Source organism: Rutidosis leptorrhynchoides, chromosome 2, assembly GCF_046630445.1.
Source record: "Rutidosis leptorrhynchoides isolate AG116_Rl617_1_P2 chromosome 2, CSIRO_AGI_Rlap_v1, whole genome shotgun sequence".
Lineage (NCBI taxonomy): Eukaryota > Viridiplantae > Streptophyta > Magnoliopsida > Asterales > Asteraceae > Rutidosis > Rutidosis leptorrhynchoides.
The window spans coordinates 630,494,825-630,513,757 of NC_092334.1; positions in this window are offsets into that span (position 1 = coordinate 630,494,825).

The following is an 18,933-nucleotide window of genomic DNA, read 5'->3' on the forward strand; positions in this document are numbered from 1 at the left end:
ATAAGACTTGGCCACGGATCGATTCACGAACCTATATAAATATGTACATATATATCAAAGTATGATCAAAATATAATTACAACCATTTTTATTATGTTTTAAAGATTTGAGTGTATTAAGTCAGCTGTCCTCGTTAGTAACCTACAACTAGTTGTCAACAGTTAGATGTACAGAAATAAATCGATATATATTATCTTGAATCAATCCACGACCCAGTGTATACACGTCTCAGGCTAAATCACAACTCAAAGTATATATATTTTTGGAATCAACCTCAACCCTGTATAGCTAACTCCAACATTACTGCATATAGAGTGTCTATGGTTGTTCCAAATAATATATATACATGGGTCGATATGATATGTCAAAATATTTGCATACGTGTCTATGGTATCCCAAGATTACATAATATATTAGAATTCATAACTGGACACCGTCCAGGCCTTTACAACTGGATGTCGTCCAGAAATCTGGACGCCGTCCAGAAGTAGGTTTCAGCCTACTTTTTGCTTTGACCAACTTTCACCACTTTAAAAGTGTATTATTGAGAGAGATACGAACAGTTACAAGACAGAGGAGTTCCAAGACAATTTTAGGAGCAAAATTGGAGAATTCCAAGCTCTTGGAAGAGGCTTAACATCCAAGAATCAAGATTCAACACCTTCTCCATTTAACATTCATTCTCTATTAGGTTGATTTCTTGTTCTTCACAATGAATTCTACTTATCAATTGATTGCTATTTTGTTTGTTAATATGATTGTTGGCTAAACTCTATAATGTTTATCTAGATTAATAACTGAGGTATTGGATGTAATCTTATGGATTGAATGTATTATGTGTGATTAGATTAGAGCTTGAATCAAAGAACCATGCTTATTGATGTCAAATCATTCGTATCTAGTTAATTGATATGTTGTTGATAAAGAGAACTCTTTTTAATGTATCATATTGATTTACAATCAACTTGTCTTAGATTGATTGTTTACTAAACCGGACCAAGGGGGTAAATTAGATCAAAATGATTAGACGATATAGGAATGAATTGTGTAGAGCAAACGCAAAAGACAATTGTTATTCAAGTCTTTGATCTAGCTAATCAACTAGTCACAAATGAAAAGGTCTAGGTGATAGGGAACCCTCCACTTAGTAATTCTAGTTTGAGTACTTGCTAAAGAGAACTCTTGGCAAGTCGATTTAGGTGATTAGCATATATATCATAGTTATTTCATTACAAACACGAGAACTATAGAGAAAAGGGAACCCTTGATCTTGTAATCGAGTTTGTGTGTTTACTAAAGAGAACTCTTGGTAAATCTATTAGGTAACTCACACACATAGTCATTCAATCAGGTCTCAACAATATAACTTACATCCAATACCGAGGGTAAAATATCCAGATAAACATTTCGTATCTTTGATCTTAATCAAACTATCTTATTTGCTTTCTTTGCACTTGTTTTCATTATATAAACTTAAAAGACCAAAAATATTGTTTTTACTTTTAATCTTCCCTGATTTGGCTAAATCGTTAAATAGCCACAAAAACATAATATCTTTTACCTTTAAGTTTTATTTACTTAGTTAATCATAATATAGTTCCTAATTCTAGTTTGATTAATCCAACTGTCCTTGGAACGATACACGAAACTAAACCATTATTTATACTACTACACGATCGGGTACACTGCCCGTTAGTGTGTAACAATCTTTAATTGATATTTTTCCATATTATTTCATACATTAATTCATATACCACATTTCGCACATCAAGTTTTTGGCGCCGCTGCGGGGGACAGTTTTGTGTCAAAATAGAATTGTTAACTAATTTGTGATTAAGTAGTTTCTTAATTATTTTAAATTATTTATAGTCTTTGATTTTTAGACTTATAGAATCGGTGTGTTTAATAAGTTTTGTTAGTTGTGTGATTGACAGATTTTAGGTTGCATATGCCACATACCTGAAGTTCAGATTCTCCATTACTTACACCGCTTACAAAACCTGATAGAAAGCTTGGTAGGATCCCAAAAGAAGTACTTGAACTTTTTGAATCTTCATCAAAGCAGGAAACTTTTGATTCAGAATCAAGTACAACCAAGCCGAGATATTCTGAATTTGGTGAGCCCGTTCCTCCTCCAAAATTTGAAATGGAAGGAGAAGCAAGACCGGTGGTACCAAGACAATCAATGGCGACCAAGATGAAGGCAACCCGAACCGGAAAAGGTAGTGCTATTACTCCGCCCACTGGTGAGGTAAATTTTGAAATAAAAGGACCTATTCTCCAAATGATTAATAACAGGTGTCAATTTGGTGGTGGTCCGAATGAAGATGCAAACGAACATATCCGTCTTTTTCAAGAGATATGTCTTCTTTTCAAACTTAAACCCGACACTGATCAGGCCATATTTTTAAGACTTTTCCCATGGACACTCCACGGGGAAGCACGAAGTTGGTTAGATTCATTGGCCGAGGCTACGATAGAAACTTGGGATGGTATGTTGGAAAAATTTCTTAAGAAATATTTTCCAGCTTCTAAGTCCGCGAGACTCCAACACGAAATTACCCAATTCTGTCAAAAGCCGATGGAAACCTTGTACGAAGCATGGAATTGATTTTCTAAAATGCTAAGAGGTTGTCCAAACTATGGTTTGGATACCTTCTAAAAAGTCCAAAACTTTTACAAGGGTTGTGATGTTGCAACCCGAATTTCCATTGATCAAGCATCCGGAGGTTCACTCATGGACAAAACCGAGCAAGAGGCTTATGAGATAATCGAGAAGCTAGCCGATTATTCTCATGAGTGGCATCAAGAACGACCAATTACTCGTAATGCTCAAGTCCAAAGCGTCGGTGCTTATGATGACCTTAGTTCCCTAAGTGTGAAAATAGACGGTGTTGCTTGAAACATGGACAAAATCACCAAGGAAATTCATAGTATGAAAGTAGGTTGTGAATACTGCGGTGGTCTCCATTTAGGAAAAGATTGTGATGCCAGTTTAATAATAGCTCAAAAATAAAAAGTGGCTTTCATAAGCCAAAGAAATAATAATCAGTTTCAAGGAAGAGCCCAGTTTAACCGGAACTTCAACAACCCCTACAACCCTCAAGGTCAAAATTCTAATTACCAACAAAGGTCAAGTAGTGGGTTCCAACAACAAACTCCGGGTTTTTATCAAAAACCCCAACAGGAAGATAAAAAGTCAAATTTGGAGAGTATGTTGGAAAAGTTGATTGCATCACAAACTCAGCTTGTTACAAACATAAACCAAACAAACGAGAAAAACGAACACTGATTTAGAAACCAACAAGCCTCAATTCAGAATTTAGAGAAGCAAATGAGTGGTTTAGCTAGTTTACTTAGTGAAAGAAAACCAGGGAGTTTACCGGGCGATACCAATAAGAACCCCCGAAATGAGCACGCCAATGTTATCACCACACGAAGTGGTTTAGCATATGAAGCTCCAAGAATGCCCAAAAATTCTGATTTCAGTGTTCCGTTGAACCAAAATGATAAACCGGTTAAGGAGCCGGAACAAGTGGTTGAAAAGGAAGAACGGGAGAAACCCGTAGTGAAGCCATATCAACCACCACTCCCATACCCAAGGAAGCAACAACAAGAAAGGCTAGAAGCCGAAAGGTCAAAATTTCTAGATATGTTTAAACAAATTAACATAAATATGCCTTTCATTGATGTAATCTCAGGTATGCCCAAGTATGCTAAGTTCTTAAAAGACTTACTTACTAATCGGAAGAAAATGGAAGAACTTTCATCAATCACCATGAATGATAATTGTTCCGCAATCTTGATGAACAAAATACTAAAGAAGTTAGCAGATCCTGGAAGTTTTACCATACCATGTCTCCTAGGAGATTTGGAATGCATTAAAGCATTAGCGGATTTAGGGGCTAGCATAAATTTAATGCCTTATTCATTATATGTTAAGCTAAATCCCGGGGTACTAAAACCAACCCGAATGGCAATTCAACTAGCGGACCGCTCTGTTAAATTCTCTCGTGGAATTTTAGAGAATATGTTAGTAAAAGTGGGTACCCTAGTATTTCTGACCAATTTTGTAATTTTGGACATGGAAGAGGACACACGTGTGCCTCTTATATTGGGTTGACCTTTCCTAAATATCGCTAGAGCTATGATAGATGTTCATGGGCAGAAATTGACCCATAGTATTGAGGATGTTAAGGTTACCTTTTCCGTTGACCATGCCTTGTAATACCCTGAGTCTACTGATGACCAATGTTATTATTTACAAACCGTAGACGCATATTCGGAGTTGTTGCAGGAATTTCTAGAATTGCAAGGTTCGGGAGAATGCATTTTGGCGAAAGGTGATGAAGAAAACATGGTGGAAGAAGTGGAGATGTTAACCACCTTGATGGCTAACGGTTATGAGCCAAATGATGAAGAATACAGAAAGTGGGATTTAAAAAATGAGTACCGATGTAAAACATCGATTGAAGAACCTCACGTTTTGGAACTCACGCCACTTCCAAGTCACTTAGAATATGCTTACCTTCAAGAGGATTCTACTCTCCCGGTTATCATTTCATCCGAACTCTCTGTAAGTGAGAAGTCTAAACTTGTTTCCATGTTAAAAGCCCATAAACCGGCTCTAGCATGGAAAATTCATGACATCAAGGGTATAAGTCCCTCTTATTGTACACATAAGATATTAATGGAAGATAACTATAAGCCATGTGTACAAAGACAAAGGCAACTGAACCCTAATATGCAAGAGGTCGTTAAAAAGGAGATTGTAAAACTCCTAGATGCGAGTCTTATTTACCCAATTTCGGATAGTCCTTGGGTGAGTCCGGTCCAATGTGTACCCAAAAAGGGTAGCATGACCGTTATCACCAATGAAAACGATCAATTAATTTCCACTAGGACTATCACGGGTTGGAGGGTATGTATTGATTATAGAAAATTAAATGATGCTACCCGAAAAGACCACTTTCCCCTTCCTTACATTGATCAAATGTTGGAAAGGTTAGCAGGAAAGAACTTTTATTGTTTTCTTGATGGTTTCTCGGGATATTTCCAAATCCCTATAGCACCCGAGGATCAAGAGAAAACCACCTTTACATGCCCTTATGGTACCTTCTCCTATCGACGTATGCCCTTTGGCTTATGCAATGCTCCTGCTACCTATCAAAGGTGTATGGTAGCTATTTTTCATGATATGATTGAAGAATTTATGGAAGTATTCATGGATGACTTTTCAGTCTTCGGTGATTCTTTTGATTCATGTCTTCATAATCTTGAGCGTATGTTGATTAGGTGTGAAGAATCTAATCTTGTACTTAACTGGGAAAAATGCCATTTTATGGTAAGAGAGGGCATTGTTTTAGGTCATAAAATTTCCTCTGCGGGACTGGAGGTGGAAAGAGCTAAAGTGGAAGTCATAGCCAAATTACCACCACCGTCAAATGTGAAAGGTGTAAGAAGTTTTCTGGGGCACGCCGGTTTCTACCGTCGGTTCATTAAAGATTTTTCTAAAATTGCAACCCCGATGAACAAACTTCTTGAGAAAGACGCTCCATTTGTATTTACGGACGAGCATCTTAACGCCTTTAACCTCCTTAAAGCAAAACTCATGCAATCACCCATTCTCATATCGCCGAATTGGTCAATTCCATTCGAACTTATGTGTGACGCTAGTGACTTTGCTATTGGTGCCGTCTTGGGGCAAAGAATTGAAAAACATTTCCAGCCCATTTATTATGCTAGTAAGACATTGTAAGGAGCCCAACTTAATTATACTACCACCGAGAAGGAACTCCTGGCAATTGTCTTTTCGTTTGATAAATTCCGATCCTATTTGGTACTAGCAAAGACGGTTGTCTATACAGACCATTCAGCATTAAAGTACTTGCTTGCTAAGCAAGATGCTAAACCCCAGTTAATACGTTGGGTCTTGCTTTTGCAAGAATTCGACATTGATATTAAAGACAAAAAGGGGGCCGAAAACCTAGCTGCCGATCACCTTTCTCGACTTGAGAACCCGAATCTTGAGGTTCTCCATGAGACTTTTATCCAAGATAACTTTCCGGACGAAAATCTCATGAAAATTGAGAAAATTGATGATCCATGGTTTGTTGACATAGCCAACTATCTTGTTGGAGGGTACTTAGAAACCGGTTGGTCACATCAGAAAAGAAAATAATTCTTTAGTGACCTGAAATACTACTTCTGGGAAGACCCTTATCTTTTTAGGCATTGCGCGGACGGTATGATTCAGAGGTGCGTTTCGGGAAAGGAATGCACTCAAATTCTTCTTGATTGTCACCGTGGTCCAACGGGTGGGCACTTTGGTCCCCAAATTACGGGGAGGAAAGTTTACAAAGCCGGTTTTTATTGGCCTACAATATTCAAAGATGCCTACGCCGTTTGTAAGGCTTGTGACTCGTGCCAATGGGCCGGTCAAATCACTAAACGGGATGAAATGCCTCAACAAAGCATCCAAGTATGCGAGGTGTTCGATGTTTGGGGAATTGACTTTATGGGGCCCTTTCCAAAATCTCATTCTTATCTCTACATACTCGTAGCCATTGATTATGTTTCCAAATGGGCGGAGGTAAAACCTCTCCCCACAAATGATGGCCGAGTTGTAGTAACCTTTTTAATGGAACTTTTCTCAAGGTTTGGCACGCCTAAAGCCCTTATCAGTGACTGAGGTACCCACTTTTGCAACAAGCGATTAGAAAAGGTGTTGAAAAGATATGGAGTAATCCATAAAATTTCTACATCTTATCATCTCCAAACAAGTGGGCAGGTGGAGAATACCAATCGATCGTTAAAACGCATACTTGAAAAGATTGTTGGTGCGAATCCAAAAGAGTGGTCAGTTAAGTTAAACGATGCATTGTGGGCCTTTCGCACGGCCTACAAAACACCTATTGGAACCACTCCTTTCCGAATGGTATACGAAAAAGCATGCCATTTTCCGTTGGAGATTGAGCACAAAGCGCATTGGGCGCTAAGGGCATGTAATTTGGATTACCAAGAGGCGGGTCGGTTACGTTTGACCCAGTTGAATGAATTAGACGAGTTGAGGCTTGAAGCCTATGACAACTCTCTAATTTATAAGGAAAAGACCAAAAAATGGAAAGACAAGAGATTGAAAAATCCAAAAGAATTCATGGAAGGAGATCGTGTCCTTGTTTACAATGCCCGTTTCAAGTTATCACCAGGAAAGCTTAAGTCCCGATGGTCGGGACCATTTGTTATTAGAAAAGTGTACCCTTATGGTACAATTGAAGTGGTGAACTGGAAGGGTGACATTTTTAAAGTGAATGGCCACCGGGTCAAACACTATGTCGATGGTCCCCTGGAAATCGAAGATGAGGTTAGCCTCAACTTCGAGAACAGAGCCTAAATCAAAATGGGGACGAGTTGGGTGAACGACTCGTTAGGGAAAGTTCACGTGTGTAAATAGTGTGAATCGAGTGTTTCATGATTGATTTGATTGTTTTTAATGTACAAAATGATCTATGATGATGATATGAGCTTTTGTGTGTTGAAAATGGGAATTTTTATGAGTTTTATGAAGATTTTGAGCCTCCAGACCATTGGGACGCCGTCCAAATAGCCTTGGACGCCGTCCAATTTCAAAGGATTTTCGAAAAAAGAGGTCAGTAGGTTTTAGTGTAACTGGACGCCGTCCAGATTTTCTGGACGCCGTCCAGCTTTTCCTTACTGGACGCCGTCCAGAATGTTGGAAGCCGTCCAGACACCTGACTCAGAAAAAAAAACGCGTTTTAAAGGTTATCCAACCCATTTTTCAACCACACACACTTTAAACTCAGTTTTTCTCTCCCAAAAATGAACCAACACCTAAAAACCCTAATTTCTTACTTCAAATTCGTGCATTCTTCTTTCAAATTCAAGATTGAATCATGTTTTCTAGGGTATTGCTAATCTCTTTTCATACTTTTCTTTCTCAATTACTTTATTTGTATGTCTATATGCATAATTTAGTGAAAGATAAGTGTGGGGTGTTTGATTTGCATGATTCTTGTTTAGATTAACATACCTTAGTTGTTTAATTACCCATTATGTCTTGATTTTGTAATAATTATATGTTTGATGGGTATGTTCATGATTCTAGGGTTTGTAGTGATTAATTTCGAAATTAGGGTAATTAATTCAAGATTATTGAGTTTGTATGTGATGTTTATGAAGCTTGTGAAGTGTTTAATTATTGTTGATGATATAGATGTTAATTTGGCCGGGTCATAAATTGAATTTTAGTGAATTTCTAGCATGCTTTGAATTGTGATGTTCTTATGCAAGATGTATGCTAGTTTCTCACATGTTTAAGCCTATTGAAGTGGATTAATGGTATGGAATGCTATAATGTAGTGGCGTTATAATGGTCATTTTGAACTAAATTGTGATAACTAGTGCTATGATTATAATGAATATCATTAGAATGCAAGTTTAAATGTCATGATCTATGAACACAACATGCTTGAGTCCTGAGTTGATGCCTAATTGTGAATTTTGTGAACCAGATTTTTGTGAGAGTGTATTTGCTAGTTTATGTTGACTTTGGTTGACTGTGATCAATTATTCTAAACATACGCTTTTACTTATATGAATCACAATGCTTATGAACTTTGAATGGCATGACTAATTCCCCTTGCTACTCGGTTATGTTTTTAGCTAACATTAACTCAACGGTTTCTATGTTCTTTGTTTTGGTGTTATTATATTTTGCAGGGACAATCTAGCAGGGGTGGACAACCGAAAAGGGGCAGAACATCAAGAAACGTTCCACCACTACCACCAGCTCAACAACATTCATCATCATCATCTGGCGAAGAAGAAGACGCTCAAAATAATCCAATAGTTTGGTTAGAACATCTTCGGGACAATGATGATTACGGGGAAACTTTTGCTCGAATTACCCGTCGACCAATTAATGCTACATGGTATTTGGACTGGGCTCCTTTGATTGAGGCAGGTATGCATGCCCATGTTACTCGTTTGTTAGCTATACCATATAGTAACATATTGACATACGCATGGGAACAAATTTTCAGTCTACACGATCAAGTGTTTCCCGTGCTATGTAAAGAATTTTACTCAACTTTCCGATTCAACAATGTTCGCGATCCACTCTCGGAAGCTTTCTTTAGATTCCGGCTAGGGGGTGATGAAAGAAGTTTGAGTAGTTTTGGGTTATGCAGAGTTTTGGGTATTTTTCTCGAGCTTACTGACGCACAATTAAGGCAATATTTGATAAGCTCAGAGTATCATGGGGGAGTAAGTGTTAATGAACAATCCTTTTGGAGAAGGATTAGAGGGCCAAATTCATCTACCCCTTTCAAATCAAGCAGACACAGGTATACTGAAATAGCAACCCCTGACGATAAGCTACTCCATCGACTTATCGCATGTACCTTTAATGCGAGAGTCGAAAGACATGAAAAGGTTAAATCTCTGGATCTATGGATAATGGGTCAAATAAAAAGGGGTTGTCACACCGATATACTGGGGTTAATTGGGAACTATTTGTTGGGTATAGCTACGGATGTGCGAAGAGACAAACCGCTTCTAGGGGGCCACTACATTACGCGGATTGCCCGTCACTTTAATATTGATCTTAATCGCCTCATAGAATGTGACCATGCAATGAAACCCCTGAAAAAGGTTTCTTATGTTAACGCCGAGATTTTGATGTACGATGGAAATAGGCGTTTGGTACCTTTTGTGGCAGGTGGCGCAAGTGGTAGTGGCGCGAATGTACAACAGGAACAATAAGAGGAAGAGGAAGCAGAAATGGAAGCCCAGACAAATGTTCAAGGTCAAGGTCCTTGGTATCCGTCTCAATCTGGTTGGGATGATTTGGTCAATAATATGAACAACATGAGGGTAAGTCAGCAAGGAATGGAGTAACGCCAGATTGCTCAAGTACATAACCAGGGATGGAACAGTTATGGTATTGATTGGAATAACCATAACACCGAGTTATATTATTCCAACCCCGATCAGTACTATGTGTGATGACCCGGGAATTTCTGACCAAATTTAAACTTAATCTTTATATGTTTCCGACACGATAAGCAAAGTATGTAATGTTGAGTCTAGAAAATTTTGAAACGATATTCATATATTCATTTGACCTTCGACTGTGCTCAACGATTCACGAACAATTGTGTGTAAATAAATATGTATATATTATATAAATATAATTATAAGAATATATAATATTTTGATTTAATAATGTATACTTTAAATATTTAGAAATTAAAAGGAGAATCGACATACAACTATACAGATATACAAAAATACAGTATATAATTATTTATATTGTTATATAAATACTTAAATACGGATAATTATATAAATATAAATACAGGAAATTATATAATTAGTTGTAAATCGCTTTCAGCCTATTGATCAGTGATTCTCCTGTCTTTAAATCGTACCGATCAAGGATTTATTTACTGAAAGAATCCAAATCCAGATATGAATCGATCTCAGTATTATTTTTATATTCATAAAGTCTTACCTGCTTTACTTTATCTGTTACACGTAAACTCAATTCTTACACGTTCATTATTCTAATTTGATATTTGAAATATTATTATATTAGTTTATTTATTATTTGTCTTACACCACACAAACACCTTTGTGGTCAATCACCACTTAGTTAAATATCCACTTGCATTACTAGTACACATAATCTCCTCTATATCTCACGTATGTTTTCTGTTTCTCTTTCTGTTATGTAGAGAACTAAACACAAAATCCATCACCATTTAGAACCATCATATAAACCCACAATATCTTTACTCGATCACGATTCATGTTCTATATTTGAAACCCACTACATTCGAACAAGTTGTTGCTGCAACCCATCTCCTGTTACTCGTCCTTGCTTGTTTAGATATGATCCCTGTCACTGCTTAATCTCCACTCTAAACTGCCACTACTGAGCTACAGCTCAACCTTCACGAACCATCATCACTCACTATTACTTCTACTCCTTTTATTTTCCTGCAACCCGTTGCCATCCTTCTTCTTCTGTTTCTTTTCATGAATCCATCGCACACAACCGAATAAGCTGCTGCAAACCACCTGCTTTCGTTGTTGTTTATTCCTGTTGTCGAGACCCAACACTTTCATCATGTTCTATTCTTCGTCCAACACAAATACCAAACCAACCCGTTCAGTTACTATTCGAAAAGACCCACAACGATTAAACTACCACGAACAATCTATCATTCGATCATCTAAACCTGCGTTTGCTCTTTATTTCGAACAAACACCCCAAACCCAGAAACTAGAAACCTTCGCTATGCTATTCGAGAACTGCAACTATTATTGTTGTTAAGATGATGATAATGATTGTGATAATGATCTTAAGATTTAGAACAACAATGATAATGATCTTACCTGATGATGATCACCATCACCCCAAACCATCTCCACCATCACCGACTGCCGTGTTCCGGTTTCTAGCTCAAACAGTCACCAAAACCACCATCGACGTCTACTATTTCTGCAACTATTAGGTCGTCCATCTCCTGACCGAATACCATAAACCATCGAGTTGCAACTGCTAGTTCTTCTCTTCTCGATCAAGACACCCATCATAATCACGCTATTTTTTTTCTTTTCTTCACCTGCGTTTTCCTAATCGCTGCTACTACTACTGCAGCTTACTTTTCTATTCTGTAAAATAGTGAGATGATGATTGAAAGATTTAAAAGAAGATGATGATGAATATGTATTATATAGTGATGAAAATGATGAATTGATTTAATGAAATTGATGATGAGATTGGTTATGGAGAATATTATATTGATGTTGTGCAATAATGATGATAAAGATGAAAGGTTGATAAGGACAGCCTTGATATTTTTTCTTTGTTGCAACTCCTGGCTGATCAATTTGGAACCACACAAAAACCTCAAAATTATTTCATGGACTCCCTTGATGGGCCGTATCATTGGGCTTCTCGAATTTAGATGGACTAACATCTTGGGCTAGTTGCATTTGGGCTTGAACCATGAAGGGGTTGTTTGGGACGGGCTATATAGTTTAGAAAATGATTTAAAACAAAAGAGCATTGGACAGATTAGTGGTTTAAGGGTTTGGGGCTTAAACGAGAGGTCTTGGGTTCGAGCCTCACTCGGGGCATTTTTTTTTTTTTACAAAGGCTTATGGAGGTAGTTTTCTTTACCAAGATTTATTATTTTATTATTATCATGATTTTTTTTAATATTAATTTTATAATTATTAATATTGGTATGTATTACTTATAGTATGATTATTTCTAATAAATATTATTATTGTTACTAGTAATATTATTATTATTTTTGTTAATAAAACGAGTATTATGATTAAAATTAATCTTATTAATAAAAGTATTATGTTTATTAAAACTATTATTTTCATCTTGTCATTTATATTAAAAATTATTATTATTATTATCACTATCATGAACCTTAACTTAGTATTAATACAAATATCAAAATTTTTTTTACAAACAGAAGATATTTTTATGAAAATATATTTATTATAAGTTATACTAATATTACATAATATTATGTTCTAACTAATATAATATTACAATGTTAATTAAAATATATATAACAAATAAGTATCATAATAAAATATATAAATTTGCTCAATTATGAATATGTGTTTTAATCTATATACAAATGATATAGGTTCGTGAATCCGAGGCCAAGCCTGCGTTGTTCAGTTGTTTAATATCGTCATATGTATTTTTACTACAAAATACATTAGGTGTGTTTCATTTGCCCTTTTTACTCTTTACGTTTTTGGGCTGAGAATACATGCAAATGCTTTATTAACTGTTTTACAATATTTATATGCGTGAGTTTCATTTGCCCTTTTTACTCTTTACGTTTTTGGGCTGAGAATACATGCAAAATGCTTTATGAACTGTTTTACAATAGTTATATGTGTGAGTTTCATTATTCCCTTTTTACATATATTTTGGGCTGAGAATACATGCAAATGCTTTATTAACTATTTTACAATATCTATATGCGTGAGTTTCATTTGCCTTTTTACCCTTTATATTTTTGGACTGAGAATACATGCGCAATTTTTTATAACTATTTTACGAAATAGACACAAGTAATCGAAATTACGTTCTATGGTTGAATGGTCGAAACTGAATATGCCCCTTTTTATTAAGTCCGGTAATCTAAGAATTAGGGAACAGACACCCTAATTGACGCGAACTCTAAAGATAGATCTATCGGGCCCAACAAGCCCCATCCAAAGTACCGGATGCTTTAGTACTTCGAAATTTATATCATGTCTGAAGGAGGATCCCGGAATGATGGGGATATTTTTATATGCATCTTGTGAATGTCGGTTACCAGGTGTTCAATCCATATGAATGATACTTTTGTCTCTATGCACGGGACGTATGTTTATGAGAAATGGAAATATGAAATCTTGTGGTCTATTTAAATTATGAAATGACTATTTATGTTAAACTAATGAATTCACCAACCTTTTGGTTGACACTTGAAAGCATGTTTATTCTCAGGTACGAAGAAATCTTCCGCTGTGCATTTGCTCATTTTATAGATATTACTTGGAGTCATTCATAGCATATTTCAAAAGACGTTGCATTCGAGTCGTCGAGTTCATCAAGATTATTATCAAGTCAATTATAGTTGGATATATTATGAAATGGTATGCATACCTGTCAACTTTCGATGTAATGAAAGATTGTCTTTTCAAAAACGAATGCAATGTTTGTAAAATGTATCATATAGAGGTCAAGTACCTCACGATGTAATCAACTGTTGTGAATCGTTTATAATCGATATGGACTTCGTCCGAATGGATTAGGATGGGTCCTTTCAGTTGGTATCAGAGCGGTGGTCTTAGCGAACCAGGTCTTACATTAGTGTGTCTAACTGATAGTTGTTTAAATGCATTAGTGAGTCTGGACTTCGACTGTGTCTGCATGTCAAAAGTCTTGCTTATCATTTCGTGTCAAAAATTACCTGCTTATCAATCTTAGGGAATTACTTGCTTATCATTCTTAGTCTAGACACATTTTACTGCATTGACTGCATGAATAGTGTATAGACAAAATTCATATCTTTGCGTATCTGCTACTTCATATCTTAGCGTACCTTTTACTGTAACTTTGCCTGACAACTTCCGTAGATTCCTCCGTAACTTATGGGATTTTAGTATTATATATGTATATGTAAATTATGTATTGCAGGGTACTAATCTACGTCCTATAATCTATTTCTTATTGAAAATCCTTCATCTGATCGTACGAGATGAATCCTGCAACCAGTTCGAGTCTCTCAGATTCCAATAGCTATTCCGATAATTATTCCGACAGCTATTCTGACATAGATGTTCACCTAAGCTCCGAAAATAGCGTCATCGGCATGAATCAACCAATCAGCCATTATAAATTCATCTGATGGATTCGTAGTTGACTTAATTAATGGAAACGCGCAGAAGGTAATCCCTTCCACCAACCGAATTCACCTCTTGATAATGAACCTGAAGCGTTTACCGGCGAACCTGTTCGAGACACCATTTTCAGTCTCATTTCCAGGGTAACTCGACAAGATTATATTCTATCCACAATTCCGAACCTTATTCATCCGCTCGTTCCGACTGACAATCATCCTGGAATAATAGAAGAAATCAATTTGGAGAATATGGTGCAAAATTTACCAGCTTCAACAACATCACCGGCACCAACAGTACCATCAGTAACAGCACCGACAACACCAGTACCGCCAACAACCCAAGTTTCAACAAAACACGCCTCAACATCTCATTATGTACCTCGAGTATAATCATCGTTCTACGAATCGTTCTACATCATTTATCTTCGTTTGACATGGCGATTATATAATCTCTAATGTTTTAGAGATTATATATTCTTATCCTAACGGTAAATCAAATAAGTCTAATATCATATTGACTCATTAAATCCCTGACTACATCTGAAGAAAATATATATGTATATATGTTTTCATAAGAATTGTAATAAAAAAAATTCTTTCGTACAAACTGTTAATGGTGAAAATATTTTAACGGGTAGGTAATACCCGAGGAATATTTAGATTTCACATTAATAAGTACACTGTACATTCTTTCAAATCTGATTCAACAGTCATTTACTATCCTACTTACATCCACCGATACACAAATCCGTTCACCACAGAATAACCATATTCATCCAATTTCATATTGGGATTTTGATTTATCAGAATCCAACAAGTGGCATAATGAAGAAAACATTTGACAAAATAAAATTTGTTAGAAATAAACGAATTAACTATGAGAAATTTTGTTAAGAATCCACGCTAACTGTTCCTAGCTAATTGTTCCTAGCTAACTTGTTACATTTTATTTATCGCAATTTAATTATCGCAATTTACATTATCGCAATTTTATTTATCGTCATTTAATTTCTGTGATTTACTTTACGCACTTTATTTATCGTTATTTAATTTCTGTTATTTATTTTACGCACTTTAAATATCGGGACACGTATACAAGGTTTTGACATATCATATCGACGCATCTATATATATTATCTGGAATCACCATAGACACTCTATATGCAGTAATGCAGGAGTTAGCTATACAGGGTTGAGGTTAATTCTACAATAATATATATACATTGAGTTGTGATCGAGTCTGAGACGTATACGGGTCACGATACGTATTAATTAATTCGAATATTATATATTAAATTATATATGAATTTTTGGACTGTTACTGTGGACTATCGACTGTGGACTATCAAGATTGGACAATTTAAAATGAATTAAAATATTGATTATAACATATGAAACTAAACAACTCTTCAAGTTTGTGATGTTTTAGCAGAGTAGTATATAAAATAGCTTATTTTTACAGAAAATACTATTAAATACGATACAATTTTACACAAGAAATTTATTTATTTATAGAATGGATATACTTAAACCTTGCTACAACACTTATAGGCAGTGTACCTAATCGTACAGTAGTGTAGTTTTTAGTAAGTCCGGTTCGTTCCACGGGGAATCTTTTTAAACAAAGCTTAACGCTATATTAGTTTACTTTTATAAAAATACAAATATATATATATATAAGTAATATTATTATTATAAAGGGGGGTTTTACCGTTTAATGACCGGTTTGTCGATTTTAAAACTTTAGTCGCAGTTAAAACCAAATGTAAAATATTAAAAATAAATACAAGACTTAAATTAAAGCGTAAAGTAAATAACGATAATGAAATTGCGAATAATAAAAGTGCGATAAAATAAACTTGCGATAATTAAAAAGTACGATAATTAAAAGTGCAATTAAATATAATAACAATAATTAGAAGTGCTATAATTAGAAGTGCAATTAAATATAAAATAAAGGAGATTAAATATGAAATAAAAGAATTATGCTTATTTAAACTTTCGTAATCATGATGTTTGACGTGTTGATTTTAGTTTTATGCCCATGGGTTAATTGTCCTCTGTCCTGGATTATTTAATATGTCCGTCTGGTTTTTGTCCATAACAGTCCATCAGTCATAAATATAAAGTGCGAGTGTCCTCGTCAAATTATCCTTATACCCGAAGTTAAATATTCCAACTAATTGGGGACTTAAACTGTAACAAGATTTTAATACTTTGTTTAATAATTACACCAGGATGTCGACTGAGTGTAACCCAAGGTTTTAATATTTTGTTATCAATTATACCGAGTGTCCTTGTACATAATTTCACCCCTGTTTTAATTATTCTAGTGGCTATTAATCCATTCCCGTGTCCGGTTAAATGAACGATTATTCGTACATATAAATACCCCGCCCATCGTGTCCGATTGAGTGTATATGGTAATTTATAAGGACGCCCAATTGTAAATCTTTATATTAACATTAACAAACTATCATTTAGTTAAACAAATATAAAGCCCATTAATAGCTCATAGTCTAATTTCCACAAGTGTCGTTCTTTTGTCCAAACCCCAATTATGGTACAAAGCCCAATTACCTAATTTTAATAATTAGCCCAACATCATGATTACTTCGTTTTAAATAAGCATAATAATAACTTAGCTACGAGACATTAATGTAAAAAGGTTGAACATAACTTACAATGATTAAAAATAGCGTAGCGTTACAAGGACAGAATTTCGACTTACACCCTTACAACATTCGCTAACATACCCTTATTATTAGAATTATAATTAAAATTAAAATTAAAATTAAAATTAAAATATAAATATTTACGTAGTATTATGAGAGAAGAAGAAAAAGATATTTTTTACGATCAGAATGCGCGAGCTTTATATGGAGTTTCTGAAATTGGGGTTCCGCGACTCGTGGCCATTTTGGCCTTCAAACTCCGCGAGTCGCGGAGTTTACTTTTACAGCTCACACAAGCTTGGCTCTTTGTTTACCGACGGTTTTAAATATAAATATAATATATTAAATAATTATAAGAATTATTTAAATATTATATTATATTTATGTGCATAGTTGACTTGTAATTTTTAGTCCGTTGCGTCGAGCGTTGAGAGTTGACTCTGGTCCCGGTTCCGGATTTTCGAACGTCCTTGCGTACAATTTAATATCTTGTACTTTACGTTTTGAATCTTGTACTCTTGTAATTTCGAGACGTTTCTTGTCAATAATTGGAACCTTTTTTATTGTCTTTTGTACTTTTGAGCTTTTTGGTCGTTTGCGTCTTCAATTCGTCGAATCTGTCTTTTGTCTTCACCTTTTATTATTTAAACGAATCTCACTTGTAAATAGAACAATTGCAACTAAAAGTTTGTCTTTCTTGAGGAATAATGCTATGAAATATATGTTCGTTTTTAGCATTATCAAATATTCCCACACTTAAGCGTTGCTTGTCCTCAAGCAATATCGTCTTGAAATACTAGAATCACTTCTTTATTCTTCACACCTTATACATCAGTGATTTTCTATACGGCGGTATAAACAATGGTAGTAACGATATGGTTTACAGTCCCACATGACTATAAAAATTTAGATCCATTAAGGAAATTGAATCTTTATGAAAACATTTGATCTTTTGAAAATTAAATCTAGTTTTTACCCTAGATAAGTTTTCCGGAATAACCCTTTACCGGTGTTTGCAAAATATTTTTGTGGGTTTGGTGGGTTTCAGATTTGAAAATTTTAGCTCAAAACTTATGGTTTTGTGTCACCCACTTGCTAACCTTGTATTTGGAAAGCAACACGTCCAGTTCACTTGTCCCGTATATTACCTTTCGGTAAACTACCGTCCGGTTGTAAAGGAAAGCGTTGAACAAGCAACTGTTAAGGCAATGTCCCCTGACATGCTTTTAATTATGGTCTATAACGTGTCGGACGCAATTACTATCCTTGGTAGGAGCAATAGTAAAGCTCACCCTTATAATTTTTCGGTATGGCACAAGGTCCTGTCTTTGACCACTATGCAACCACCGTTCTTACGGTTGACACCCGATTTGGTTCAGGTGACCTAATGAATTCCAGGTGAATTCCTAGGATTTTACGTTCAATGGTAATGAACGCATTGAAAATATGGTTTTTAGAAAACAAATCGGTTTGTAATTTTGATCAAAATATTTTCTCGTTTAAGCTCGAGTTTAGATATCATTGAATTTCATGAGTTTGAATTCTCAATCTTTAAGGTCAATCTCTAGGATTGAGTAATATCAGTCTTAAAAGCTGATTTTTAATCTTTAAGGAGATTATCTTTTCTGGGGATCTGATTCATTAGTCTTATCCAGCTAATTTGCATGGTGCCCCCCCATTGTACGAGATAAATCCTTCTCATGGTTAGGATAAATCTGACCACTTGGCGACCCTGTTTAATACTGAGGTCCGTAGATTTCCTGCTGATTTTAGTGATGACTTTTCTGGATTTTTCGTCAACC